The sequence below is a fragment of the Phascolarctos cinereus genome, unplaced genomic scaffold (assembly GCF_003287225.1).
Source record: "Phascolarctos cinereus isolate Bilbo 61053 unplaced genomic scaffold, phaCin_HiC Scaffold_3;HRSCAF=262, whole genome shotgun sequence".
NCBI classification, from domain to species: domain Eukaryota; kingdom Metazoa; phylum Chordata; class Mammalia; order Diprotodontia; family Phascolarctidae; genus Phascolarctos; species Phascolarctos cinereus.
Window position 1 is genome coordinate 143,544,747 of NW_027555736.1, and position 14,687 is coordinate 143,559,433.

A 14,687-nucleotide genomic window follows, 5' to 3' on the forward strand; every position below is an offset into this window, starting at 1 on the left:
TTGATCATGGCTTTCAGATAGTCCAATAATTTTTAAGTTCCCTCTCCTGGATCTATTTTCCAGGTCAGTTGCTTTTCCAATGAGATATTTCACATTCTCTTCTATTTTCTTATTCTTTTGGATTAGTGTTACAGTGCCTTTATTTCTCAAATTGTTACTAGCTTCCAATTTCTCCATTCTAATTTTTAAGGAAGTATTTTCTTCAGTAAGCTTTTGGACTTCCTTTTCCATTTGGCCAATTTTGCTTTTTAGGGCATTCTTCTCCTCATTGGCTTTTTGGACCTCTTTTGCCATTTGGGTCAGGCTATTTTTTAAGGTGTTATTTTCCTCAGTATTTTTTTGGGTTTCCTTTAGCATCAGTCTCAGTTTTTCCTCTACTTCTCTTATTTGCTTCTCAAAATCCTTTTTAAGCTCTTCATGGCCTGGGACCAATTCGTATTTTCCTTGGAGGCTTTGGATGTAGGAGCTTTGGCTTCATTGTCTTCTTCTGGTTGTATGTTTTGATCTTCTTTGTCACCAAAGTAAGATAACAGAGTCTGAATCTTTTTGTGCTGCTTGCTCATGATCCCAGCCAATTACTTGAGTTATAAACTCTTTGTTAAGGTCTGTTTCCAGTGTGGAGAATGTACTGTCCCAAGCTTCAGGGGTTCCTGTGCAGCTGTTTTCAGAGATACTTCTAGGGACCTGGAAATCTTCAGTTCTTCCAAGGTGCTATGATCAAGAGCAAGGTGTTTACTCCTCTCCTGGTCTGTGCTCTGGTCTATGAGTGACTGACCACAAGCACTCTTTTCTGTCTTGGAATTGTAAGGATTTCCACAGACACTACAAGCTCCAAAACGCCAGTGCTCCTACTCGCCCCAGGACCACAGACACTACAAGCTCCAAAACGCCAGCGCTCCTCCTCGCCCCAGGTCCGCCACCCAGAACTACGACCCAGATCCAAGCACAGGCAAAGCAAGAGAATCCTGCACCAGCAGAGGGATCCCTGCAATCCCCCTCTGATCAGCCACTTGATTCCCCCTCAGTCTGTGGGCTGGAAGCTCAAGAGGCAGCTGCCGCCCCGGGGGCCGAGCTTCGGAACTGGAGCTTGAGACCACCTCACTGCTCTCTCTCACTGCAGACACAGACTTTTTCCACTGACCTTCTACGCTGTCTCTGGCGTTTGTGGGTTGAGAAGTCTGGAAACCACCACAACTGCCCGCGATTCAGTCCTCTGAGGCCTTCGTGACCACGCTGAACTGCACTCCTCTACCCACCTGGCACAATATACCTTTCTGATCAACCCTCCAGGCTGTCTTTGGCTGGAAATTTGTTTCACTCTGTCTTTTTGTGGGTTCTGCTGCTTTAGAATTGGTTTAGAGCCATTTTTATAGGTATTTGGAGGGGTATGGGGGAGAGCTAAAGCAAGTCACTGCTTTCAGCCTCTACCATCTTGGCTCCGCCTCCCCCAAAATGCCCATTCTTAATCTTATCCATATGATTCCTACCCCTCCATTTTATTCTGGGAGTTAACACACTACATAATTAATAAGCTCATTTGCCACAAGGAAAAAGTTGGAACATGAGCATGTTACTTTTGAAAGGTCAGGAACCCCAATTTTGACTTTTACAGAAGTACTTATCCACACATATTATATTTGGTTACCCTAGAAGGGCCAATTTTATATGTAAGTGAACTAAACAAACACTACCAAATACATTATCTGTAGCTAGAGAAAAGGATGACAAATTTCTGGGTTTGGATTTTAAAGCCAGTAACATTCTGAAATGTTTAACATGACAACTTGTACAAAACACCGAGGCTTATTGCAGTAGAATTTAAGGGCTGGAAGGGATCTTGGAGATAATCTAGTTCAAACCTCCTTTATTTTATAGCTGCAGAAACTGAAGCCTGGTGGGACATAAAAAAGATGTTCAAGGTCACACAAGTTGTTAGTGGAACAACCATATTTTGAACAAAGATCTTTTAACTTTAAATTTCAAAATATTAACTCCTCTTTCCTTCCAAAAAGAGGAAGGAGAAAAACAATAAGGTTTATCTTAAACTCATATAAAATGAAGAGATCACAAAATGAGTGCACAGCTTCAATTTTTACTGGTAATTTTATTTGGAGATTTTATTAACAGGTAGAATTCAAACTTAATAAAACTAATTGATGGAGCTAAGACGAGTGGCTTTCAGAAGCAGGAAAGCAGTGTTGTTCTAGGAGAGTTTTAAACAGCATAAGAAAGTCTAAAGTTCTGATTTGTATCTTTGGAGGGAGCAGCAGCCAAACAAATGAAAGGATGGATCCATCCAAATATTTAGAGCAATTTTTCATTTAAAATATACTTAAATTCTATTTTTATTAACAAAAAAAATTACTTTATCAGTCTTCAATATATGGTATCACTTCAAACCTTGTTACACCAAAGGAGGTATGCTAAGGGATCTCTGATCTGACAGAGGCACACAGAATTTTACAGAACTGATGACTTAGGTTCATTAACCTGCTAATTTAAAACATTTTCTAGAAAATAACAGCCCTAAAAATGTCGCATTTTCTTGGGTGGTTGCAATGCCTCAGCTTTCAATCACTATTTGAAAGCATTCAAAAATTAAACCTCGCAGAACTGTTTGAACTTCTCCTTTGGATAATAATACTTAAATCTTGCCAAAACCATGACAAGTATCAAAGTAAAATAAAAGTGTAGTCCACTTTCCAATGAATTATATATCTAACAGCTGTTTCCTGTGGGATTAACTGTCATAACTAAAGTCCCTGACTAATAAATCAACTACTAAAGTCTTAAATATGGATTATGAAGTTATTTTTCTTTTTTTTAAATTTTATTAATTTATTTTGATTTATCAACAATCACTTCCATATGCTTTTGAGTTGAAAATTTTTCTCTTGAGAGGATGCCCATCAACTGGGGAATGGCCGAGCAAGTTATGGTATGTGAATGTAATGGAATACTATTGTGCTATAAGAAATGATGAACAGGCTGACTTCAGAAAAACCTGGAAAGACTTATATGGTCTGATGCTGAGTGAAGTGAGCAGAACCAAGAGGACTTTGTACACAATAACAGCCATGTTGTGCAATGACTAAGATTGTTAAACTGAACCCTTCTCAGCATTAACGAGGATCTAAGACATCTCCAGAGGCCTCGGGATGGAAAATGCTGTCCACACCTAAACAAAGAACTATGGAAGTTGAATTGCTGTCTTTTTTTTCCCCTTTTCTCTTTTGTTGAGTTTTGTTTCCTCTTTCTGATGGTTCCTCCTATTGGTTTTAATTTTTACTTACAACTTCACTAATGTGAAAATATGTTTAATAGGAATGTAAATGTATAGCCTATATTAGATCGTGTGCCGTCTTGGGGAGGGTGGTGGGGAGGAAAGGGGAGAAAAATTTTCAACTCAAAAGCATATGGAAGTGATTGTTGATAAATCAAAATAAATTAATAAAATTTTTAAAAAAAGAAAAAAAGAAAATTTTTCTCCCCCTTCCTCCCCTCACCCTCCCCAAGACGGTGCACAATCTGATATAGGCTTCACATTTACATTCCCATTAAACATATTTTCATATTAGTGAAGTTGTAAGTAAAAATTAAAACTAATAGGAGGAACCATCAGAAAGATGAAACGAAACTCAACAGAAGGTAAAAATAAGTGACAGCGATTCGACTTCCATAGTTCTTTCTTTGGATGTGGACAGCATTTTCCATCCCGAGGCCTCTGGAGATGTCTTAGATCCTTAATGCTGAGAAGGGTTCAGTTTAACAATCTTAGTCATTGCATAACGAGGCTGTTATTGTGTACAGAGTCCTTTTGGTTCTGCTCACTTCACTCAGCATCAGACCATATATGTCTTTCCAGGTTTTTCTGAAGTCAGCCTGTTCATCATTTCTTATAGAACAATAGTATTCCATTACATTCATATACCACAACTTGCTCAGCCATTCCCCAATTGACAGGCATCCTCCCAATTTCCAATTCTTTGCCACCACAAAAAGAGCTGCTATGAATATCTTTGTACATGTGGGTCCTTTTCCCACTTGTCTGATCTCTTTGGGATATAACCCTAGAAGTGCTATTGCTGGATCAAAGGGTATGCACATTTTTGTAGCCCTTTGGGCATAGTTCCAAATTGTTCTCCAAAATGGTTGGATCACTTCACAACTCCACCAACAATGTATTAGTGTTCCAATTTTCCCACATCTTCTCCAACATTTATCATTTTCCTGTTTTGTCATGTTGGCCAATCTGATAGGTGTGATATGGCACCTCAGAGTTGTTTTGATTTGCATTTCTCTAATCAATAATGATTTAGAGCATTTTTTCATATGACTATAGATGGCTTTAATTTCTTCATCTGAGAACTGTCTGTTCATATCCTTTGACCATTTATCAATTGGGGAATGGCTTGTGTTCTTATAAATTTGTCTTAATTATCTATATATTTTAGAAATGAGGCCTTTATCAGAGAGACTGGTTGTAAAAATTCTTTCCCAATTTTATGAAGTTATTTTTCAAGAAGATATTTTCAACTAGGTGATATGTGATAGCCAGTGACTGATCCGGTTATTCCAACTGCTATTAAACTGTTTCTCTGCAACTTGGAGAAGGCAATTTTGGAAGACCAAGGAGTTCTAAGTCAATGTTACCAGGACCCCACTGTGCATGATCCTTAAAAAAATAAATATGACACAATTTAAGAACAGATTTCTTTCAAAGGACATAGGTCTGGGTAAAGAAAATTGTAATTAGTAACTTTTCTAAGGCTTTGTTTAATCTATATCTTTTTTTTTTTGATAGGGGTGCAGATAGGCAATGGGGTTAAGTGACCTGCCCAGGGTCACACAGCTAGTAAGTGTCAAGTATCTGAGGCCAAAGTTGAACTCAGGTTCTCCTAACTCCAATGACAGCACTCTATCCACTGCACCACTGAGCTGGTCCCTAATTTATATCTTAAAAAATACTTTTTCTCCCTTGAGTATTATTCAACAATTAAATATTTTAAACCCATTTTAGCCCAATTTCCTTATCTTATCTTCATAAATATAAGTCTAAAAAATTGAAATTTATACATATTTTTACACATGGGGAAAAGAGAACCTCTGTTTTGTCTTTTAATTTCACCTATGCTTTCTTTTTAACAATTCTAATCCTTTCTCTAAAGTGGCTCTCTCTACTAAGGGGATAAGAGTAAGAGAACAGGCAAGCAGATTAGGAAATTGTAATTATTAATTGGCAGGCAAGAAGCTGACTCCTTATAGAGTCTGAAATCTGGCACAAAAGTATGATGAATGCTCAAATAGTTCTCCTGCTGCTAATATGCCATATTAATATTTGTTTAGTTTTTGTCAGATAATAGCTACCAAATATAGAGGAATGCAGGATTCCTATTTTTTTTTAATTTTATTCTGAACTTAAGGAATAAAACAAGCATTTCCATAACACAGTAGAACAGGGAAGAAAAAAAGATGATTGCACATGAAACTGCAAAATTATTATGCATAATTTGCTACTCTTTTTAAATATATAAGAGTTATAATGTAATTTCCACCCCTTTTTTTCTTCCCTCTCCCTAACCCTAAAGATGGCAGAGTTCCAATTTTCTAGAGCTGCTACTCCAAGAGAATGTTCCAATACATACATAGTCTCCACACCCACCTTCCCCTTTTCTATCTAGATCATCATCTCAGGCAGCTCTACCAGCAGGGCTGAGATCATGGGTCAAAGTGTATGATGCCTAAGTGTATGCATTGGGGGTGGGGAGGCTGGGTTTGAAAAGCAGTCTAAAACTAACATCCATTCTATACCATGGAAACAACGATAAGAGTTGAATTTAGTAGGAACAAACATGCATTAGAGCCAAGAGATGGTGAAAGAGAAAATTACTGGATACAAGCTATAAGAAAGTGCTTAAGTGTCTGGTCAGATGTTGGAAGAGTTTATTTATACATATTTTGCTACTGTGTGAAGCTCAGATTCTGTAGTCTCTCATCCTCTGTAAAACCTATGATGGAGGGGCAGCTAGGTGGCACAGTGGATAGAGCACCAGCCCTGAAGTCTGGAGGACCTGAGTTCATTCAAATCCAGCCTCAGACACATAACACTCCATAACTGTGTGACTCTGGGCAAGTCACTTAACCCCAATTGCTTTAAAAAAAAAACACAAAAAAACCCCCAAAACCTATGGAAGGAAAACCCCCAAAGATAGTAACTATTCCTCTGCCAAGGAATTTATATATTATATTACATCCTATAAGGACTAAAATGTAATTATGAATGAGAAGTTTTTGTCACTTGAGTTCTAGATCAAATTACTTAGCTTCATGTGCAACTTTCCTTAATCTCATTTGCAACTTTTGATTCACATAGTAATCAAAATATATCTTTCTCTCTCTTTTTTTAAAAAGCACTAACTTCACTAATATCATCAATAAGTTATAAATAGCTCTTTGTAGTATCTCAGTGGTAAAACAGTGGTGAACAGCAACCCCATTGGGAGATCACCATGAGACGTGAAAATCACAAAGAATATGCCTGCATTTATATAACTGAATGGTCTAGATTCTACATATTAGTCATACTTGGTTTTACAGCAGAAAAATTAATATGGCAATCTTTTTATCTAAACTTCCCATAGTTCCATATCTTTATAGCTTCCTACCTCTAACCTTTAACCTGTGCTCTTTCCCAAGAGCCACTAATACCCCATTATCAAGCAAAACAAGAACAATGGCATAAAATGCTGCTACAAAAAGGAACTCAATACAATTTGCATATGGTAATGATTCTCATTCAAAGATGTCCCAGTGAGGATTCAATGCACAAGAGACAAAGTTGATAATGAGTCTATGGAATCTCTCTTTGTGACTCTACTCTCTACTCTGAGCATTTTCACTGGCTATCCCTTATGCCTGGAACACTCTTTTCATCTCTCTTTCCTTGCTTCTGGAGCTTCCTTCAAGTGGTAGATAAAGCCTCACCTTCGGTAAGAAGCCTCTCCCAATCCTCCTTAATTTTACAGCTCTTCCTCTGAGACTATTTCCAGTTTAACCTGTAAATATCTTTGAACATAGTTGTTCATATGTTGTGTTCTCCATAAGACTGAGCTCCTTGAGGGCCAAGACTGCTGATCTTTTTTTGACCTTTTTTTCCTTTTCTTTTTTTTTTTTTTTGGTATCCTAGTGCTAATTTATCAGCACAGTGCCTGACACCTAGTAGGTGCTTAAGAAATGCTAGCTAACTAATATGATGTGACTGTTTCATTCCAGATGCATGGAAGTCAGGCAACAATCTTTCCTGTGTTTGGGGGCAGGAACATATCTGAAAGATGGATTCACATTTGCAGATAAGACATGTTGGCTTGAGAATTGATCAAACATTCTTCTAAATTTAATCTATAGGGGCAGCTAGGTGGCGCAGTAGACAGACTACTGGCCCTGAAGTCAGGAGGACCTGAGTTCAAATTCAGCCTCAGACCAAATACTTGACACTCCCTAGCTGTGTGACCCTGGGCAAGTCGCTTAACCACAATTGCCTTAAAATGAATGAATGAATAAAAATAAATAAATAATGTATCACTTCATCACAAAAAAAATCCGCATGAAAACTCTGAAGAGTACTCTCATTTTTGTAGTAAAGTCAAATCTTCTATTTCATTGAAAAACCATACGTGAAAAATTTGAAGAGCACTCTCATTTCTGTAGTAAAGTCAAATCTTCTATTTCATTGCAAAACCATACATGAAAAATTTAAAGAGTACTCTTATTTCCGTAGTAAAGTCAAATCTTCTATTTCATTGCAAAACCATACTGCTGTGTATTTATAATACACTTTTCTCTTGAGCATCTAAGTACTTTACCAAAACATTAATTTCCTCCTTTACATGTCTGCAATCTAGGTAATGAGCAAAAGGTTTTTCTTTTTTTCTATTTTTTTTTTAATGAGAGAGGAAACAGACTTGATGGGTAAATGGGCCTTCAAAGTCATACATGGGCTTCAACAAAATTAAATTCTAATGTGACAGCTCTGAGCCTATTAGATAGGTAGCGCATATATAGATAGCCCTTTTGTTTATATAATGCTACAATTCTTGGAAACACTATAGCCACACAATCACAAAAAGTGTGTAGGTGACAAAGACAGCTATCTACCAGCTGAATTAGGGTCTTGGGCACACATGAGGGTCAACTAGCAGCCTTTTATTTCAAAGGACTATGAAATGTTTGGCCTCTTGTCAAAATCACCTACCTTGCCTAACCCTTTCACCACTGGCTAACATTGCCTCCCCCAGGCTTCTGACTACGCTGAGAAAATTGACAGGCTGTCACTAAAAAGCTCTAAGTCACTAGGGAATGGCTTGTTTTGTTTCAAACAAGGAGATTATTAATAAGAATTTAATACTTCCCTTGTCTTTGGAAGCATAAGATTCAGCTCTCAGTAAAACTGAGGTGGGCAAGAATGGACATTCTAAAAAGAATTTCCTTCTATTTATTTGGATGTAACAAGTAACTTATTTGTCTCTCAGGTTAGGATTACCATTTCCTTTCCAGGTAAACCAAAGAGAAATTAATAAAGTACACTAATGCTGAAAAAGAGAAAAAAGGACAGGGGAAACAGGGCTTAGGTTGGTCTCAATATAGCTACTCATCCATTTACCCTGAGTATTTAAGAACTCTTCTCAAGCAAGTGGTTAGAAGCAGTGAAGCTACATGGTTCATTAGGGCTAAGATCAGCTACCATACCTCCTTTTGGGAACCCTCAAGATCACTGTGGTGGCTTCCAGGAAGATAAAGAGAACTATGGCTTCAGTTTCCATGGATTCAGGCTTTCAAAACTCCTAGTGAGGAAGGGGCAGCTGATTTTCCATTTCATCAATAATCCTGGGAAATATCTTTTTTTAAAATTAATTTATTTTGAATTATCAACAATCACTTCCATAGGCTTTTGAGTTTTAAATTTTTCTCCTCCCTCCCCATCTCCCTCCCAAGACGGCGCACAATCTGATATAGGCTATACATATACATTCCTATTAAACGTATTTTCACATTAGTGATATTGTAAGTAGGAATGTGAACCAATAGTAGGATCTACCAGAAAGAGGAAACAAAACACAACAGAAGAAAAAAATAGCAAATAGTATGCTTCGATTTGCATTCAAACTCCATAGTTCTTTCTTCATATGTGGATAGCATTTTCCATCATGAGGCCTTTGGAGATCTTAGATCCTTGTATTGCTGAGAAGGGTTAAGTCTATCAATAGTAGTCATTGCACAATGTAGCTGTTACTGTGTACAACAATTCTCCTGGTTTTGCTCACTTCACTCAGCAATTACACCATAAGTCTTTCCAAATCCTGGGAAATATCAAATATGGACATTGTCCTCTAGGAAGCAGATGGTTAGCAGAAGCTGTGAGAGCAAGAGCTGAAGGCAACTTTATGGTTTGCTTGCTTGGTTTCTTCTCTTTTTTAATTTAAAAATTTTTTTTTATTAATTTTAGTTTTCAATAATTACTTCCATAAGCTTGAGTTTTAAATTTTTCTTCTCCTCCTTCCCTAAGATGGTGTGCAATCTGATATATGCTCTATATATACATTCCTATTAAACATATTTCCACATTAGTCATGTTGTAAGGAAGAATTAGAACCAATAGGAGGAACCAGAAGAGGAAACATAAAACAGAAGAGAAAAAAAGCAAACAGTATGCTTCAATCTGCATTCAAACTCCATAGTTCTTTCTCTGGATGTGGACAGTATTTTCCATCATGAGACTTTTGGAGATGTCTTAGATCCTGGCATTGCTGAGAAGGGCTAAGTCTATCAAAGTTAGTCATCACATAACAAGGTTGTTACTGTGTACAACGTTCTCCTGGTTCTCCTCACTTCATTCAGCATAAGTCCATACAAGTCTCTCCAGGTTTTTCTGAAGTCTGCCTGCTTATCATTTCTTATAGCACAATTTGGTTTCTTCTTTTCTGAGATTTCATTGATACCTTGGGGTCTTTTTTTGGGGGGGGGGTTGGGCAATGGGGTTAAATGACTTGCCCAAGGTCACACAGCTAGTAAGTGTTATATGTCTGAGGCCAGATTTCAACTCAGGTCTTCCTGAATCCAGGGTCAGGGCTCTATCCACTATGCCACCTAGCTGCCACTGGTTTTTTTCTTTTTTTAACACCACAAATATTTCCCAAGCATTATACCCATTTTTTTCCATATCCTCGTCACAAAGAAAAACTTTAAGTAAAACTGATGGCACTTTATGTGACCCTCAAAATCTGTAGCTCCCTATCTCTCTATTGAGAGGAAACAGATAAGTCTGATTATTTGATTTCTGGAACCAATAATACATTAATCATATCATAGTCATCATGCACATAGTTTCTGCTTACTTAAATCTGGATCAGTTCATTAACTCTTCCCAGGTTTCTCTGAGAATTCTCTGAACTATGATCACAAGAAATATTCATCATTTCTTATAATACACTAATATTCTTTAATTCACATGCCACAATCTTTGTAGCCATTGTCCAACAGATTGGCACTTATTCTTTCCAATATTTTTTGTTACCACAAAAAGGTCATCTATGAATATTTTTGTATATAAGGTCTGGTATACACGTTCAATAGTGAGATTTGTATGTAAGAGTATGAAGAGATTATTAATTTTTCTTGCATAATTCCAAATTGTTTTTAGAACAGTTGGACCAATTTACAGCTCTAACAACTTGCCTTTGTACCCATAGCCCCTCCAATACTATTTCCATTTTTGCCAATTTGATGGATGTGAGATAAAACCTAAAAGTTCTTTTAACTGATAGTGATTTGGAACATTTACTCATACGGATGCTCAAACCTTATAATTCTTCTAAAAATTATTTATATCTTTTAATAATTACATTTTGGGGGAAAGCTTCTGCTTGGCCTTACATAACGGTTTCAATGACATATATGTGTGTATGTATGTATACACATATGTGTATAAATATGAGCATATATGTATATAAATCAGCTATCAGATAGATTTTTGATGCAAAAAATTTCCTCTTGTTGACAGTTTTCCTTATTGTATTTACAATGATTTTTGTTCATGTAAAAGTCTTAAATTTTTAAATTACTGAAATTCCCGGTAAGGAAACTCACTATTCCAATGTAGACAGGCAAACGATGCAAATTACAGCATTGAAACCTATTACAATGCTTCTTTCTGTTTTGTAATTTTTTAGAAAAAAATCATTTCCTCCCACTTTTTCATCCTTCCTGCCTTTCCATTTTGGACCAAAACTCACTCCTTAATCTTCATGTTATACTACCTGAGACAATGAGAGACATCTCAAGCATTAAAAACTATTTTGTGAATAAGTCAAAGGGATATTCTTACTTAGTTAAATATCACAGGAAGCCAGAGCCTCCTATTATCTGCACAGGAATATAGACATGAAAAACAAGAGAAGGTCTTCTACAAAATGCTTAAGTATACATAGCACTTTCTTCATAGACTGGCAAATAGTTATTTTTTTTGGTCTTCATAGGTTTGTGAAAAAATATGGTAATGTCTTGGAAGATCATGGGTACTAAGCAGAAATAACAACTTTGATGCTGGAATGAAAATTAAAGGTAAAATAACTGAGGATCAGGTTTACAAAAGTCAGGTTGGACCCAGTACAGAGGTAAAGAGGAGAAATGGAAGATCTAGGTAAAATGACAACATTCAAGAACAGAATGAGTGTTAAATTTGAAATACAGTGACGATTCAAAAAGAGTCCACAGTAATGGAGTGAAGATACAACTCTTATTGGGAAAATTTTAGAGGGAAAATAAGTGTGGCATAGCAGACAGAGGGACAGCTTTAGCATCAGGAAGACCTTGGTGCCTCTGGTTGTATGGTCCTAGGCAGATTTCAGAGCTCAAGCAACTCTCTAAGACTGTAAGCTACACAAAGTCACTCATCTACACTGGTGGAGAAAGTTTCCTTCCCAGGAACTTCCAAAAAGGACAAAATTACAAGTCTGGACTAAAATAAAAATGTATTAAAGTACGAGGTACTATGCTAGGCACTGAGAATATAAACACAAAAATGAAATAATATAATGCCCCTCAAGGGGCTTACATTTTACTGAGGAATATGACACGTATAAATAATTAAGTACAAGATAATTAAAGGAAAGAGAAAGCATTTCCTTCTTAGGAAATAATTTGTCTCCTCCACAAATGAAAGTGAAGCCATCCATGATAAAATCCTTCATCTTCCTTAGACCACAGCTCAAAACTGAACCACCTATTCTACTATTCTCTCTTCAGTTTATGTCTTCCCAGGTTTTTCTGAAACCATCCTGTTCATTGTTTCTTACAGTACAACAGTATTCCATCATATTCCTATATTATTCCTATACCATACCTTGCTTAGTCATTCCCCAATTGACAGGCATCCCCTCAGTTTCCAAAAAGTACTACTGTAAATATTTTTGTACTATTGTGCTATAAGAAACAATAAGAAGGATCATTTCAGAAAAGCCTGGGAAGACTTATATAAACTGATACAAAGTGAAGTGAACAGAACCAGGAGAATATTATACATAGTAATAACAAAACTATAACAACGATAAACTATGAAAGACTTAGCCACTCTTATCAACAATGCTCCAAGAGAATGCCAAAGGGTTCATGATGAAAAATGCTATCCTTTTCCAGAGGGAAACATGATTTCACATGTATAACTGATTTCATATTGCTTGCCTTCTCAGTGGGTGGCAGAGGGACTGGAAGGAAGGAGATAATTTGGAACTTAAAAAAAAAAAGAATGTTAAAAATAAATAATGGACTTGTTTTGTTTTCTTTTTTAAACTGGATATAACAATAATTAAAGTTTCTAGAATCATCTCTGTTTTCTATCTCATCAACAAACTAATTCAAAGCAGGGTTACCTATTATACTGTACAATGTTAAAAATTAGTAACAAATCTGCAAAATTCTGAAATCCCTTTCAGAACTTCAGAAAATCTATGATTCTCTCAAGGATTAGTGGTATCATCTAGGATTATGACAATGATGAACTATCACTTCTCTCTTCTGAATCACTGGCCAAATAGGAAAGTGACTTCCTTGAACACAATTATTAATTTAACTGGACACCCTATTCACCTAATTCCTGCTCATTTCTTTCTCTATTGCCCATGAACAAATGAAGCAAAAGTAAACAAATGACAACCACAAGTTTGGAAAGAATCAAAATGTTTTATAATTTCTAGTGTCAGCTAGTCAATTTGTCCAGAACTGATAAAAGGCCAGTTCATACTATATTATGGTTGAAAATATAAACACACAAATTCCTGCACACATACATATACATATATGTGTGTGCATACTAGTCTGTTCTATGGGCAGTATTTTTATTTGTATTTACATAAGAATCTATGTGAATGCCAAACATGAATGTATACATATACTATGAATATATTTTAAATTGTACATGGAGTTTTTATATACTTCCATCAAGAAACTAGTTTTAACAGCATAATCCCTGTATTCATTACCTACATTGAAACACTCTACAATTTAGTGGACAATAATCCAGAGCTGCTGAGACTAAAATTTTTAAGAAATATATCTATCAGACAGCTAGGTGACACAGTGGATAGAGCACCGGCCCTGAATTCAGAAGGAGCTGAGTTCAACTCTGGCCTCAGACACATAACACTTACTAGCTGTGTGACCCTGGCCAAGTCACTTAACCCCACTACCTAGCCAAAAAAAAAATTTATCACCCTAAAGCTATCTGGTGCTGAGCTTCTCTAAATCAGTCCTTGAATAAAAGACATGTGGTCCATTACTACACATACATTTGAACTTTTGCAACTTGAAGATCTGCCAGACCTTGCAATCTATTAGCACAGAATTTGATAATTTTAGGGTCACCATCACAAGATACCAAGGCATTAGGGAGAATATTAGTAAGGAAGTTTCCATACAGATATACAATATTTAGGGAAATATTTCTCAAAATGTCCATATATTCTCACATACACACACACACACACACACACACACACACACACCATTTTCAGTAACACAAAAGAATAAAACCAAAGTGATCTTAATTTAATAGTCACAGCAGATGCTTTAGAGAGAAGTCCTCCCCAGAGAGTCTAAAATTATTCAAGAACGTCATTTCCACAATTAAAAGGTTAAGGAAACATTTTCACAGACTCTGAGAGGAAGGGACCTTAGAAGACAAAAAAAAATAATCACCCATACGGAATTCCCCTCCAGAATGCTGTCATCCATTCTTTACCTGAAGCCCATTGTATGAGGGTAAAGATACTACTATTTCAACTCATTCCACTTTTGGATAGTTTTAATTGTTGAAAAGTTTTTCCTTACACACAACATTTATCTGATGGGAATTTTCACCCTTTGTCCACCAATCAATAAACTAGCCTTTATTAAGCACCTACTATGTGCCACGCCTTGTGTTAAGCACTGCAAATACAAATAAAGTCAAAAGACAGTCTCCACTCTCAAGGAGTTCAGAGTCTAATGAGGGAGGCAAAAAGCAAACAACTGTGTGCAAATAAGAGATAAACAGATAGATAGATTACATAGACATAGAGGACAAACCGGAGATCTTCAACAGAGGAAAGGCAGCAGCATTAAGGGAGGTTGGGAAAGGCTTTTTGTAAAGGGTAAGA

General features: G+C 36.5%; 1 protein-coding gene across 3 annotated transcripts in view; it reads right to left on the minus strand.

The window, feature by feature from the left end:
* Nucleotides 1–14,687, minus strand: part of CSNK1G1 (casein kinase 1 gamma 1) — a 255,113-nt gene that overhangs the window by 59,659 nt on the left and 180,767 nt on the right. The gene's annotated exons all lie outside the window — the stretch shown is intronic.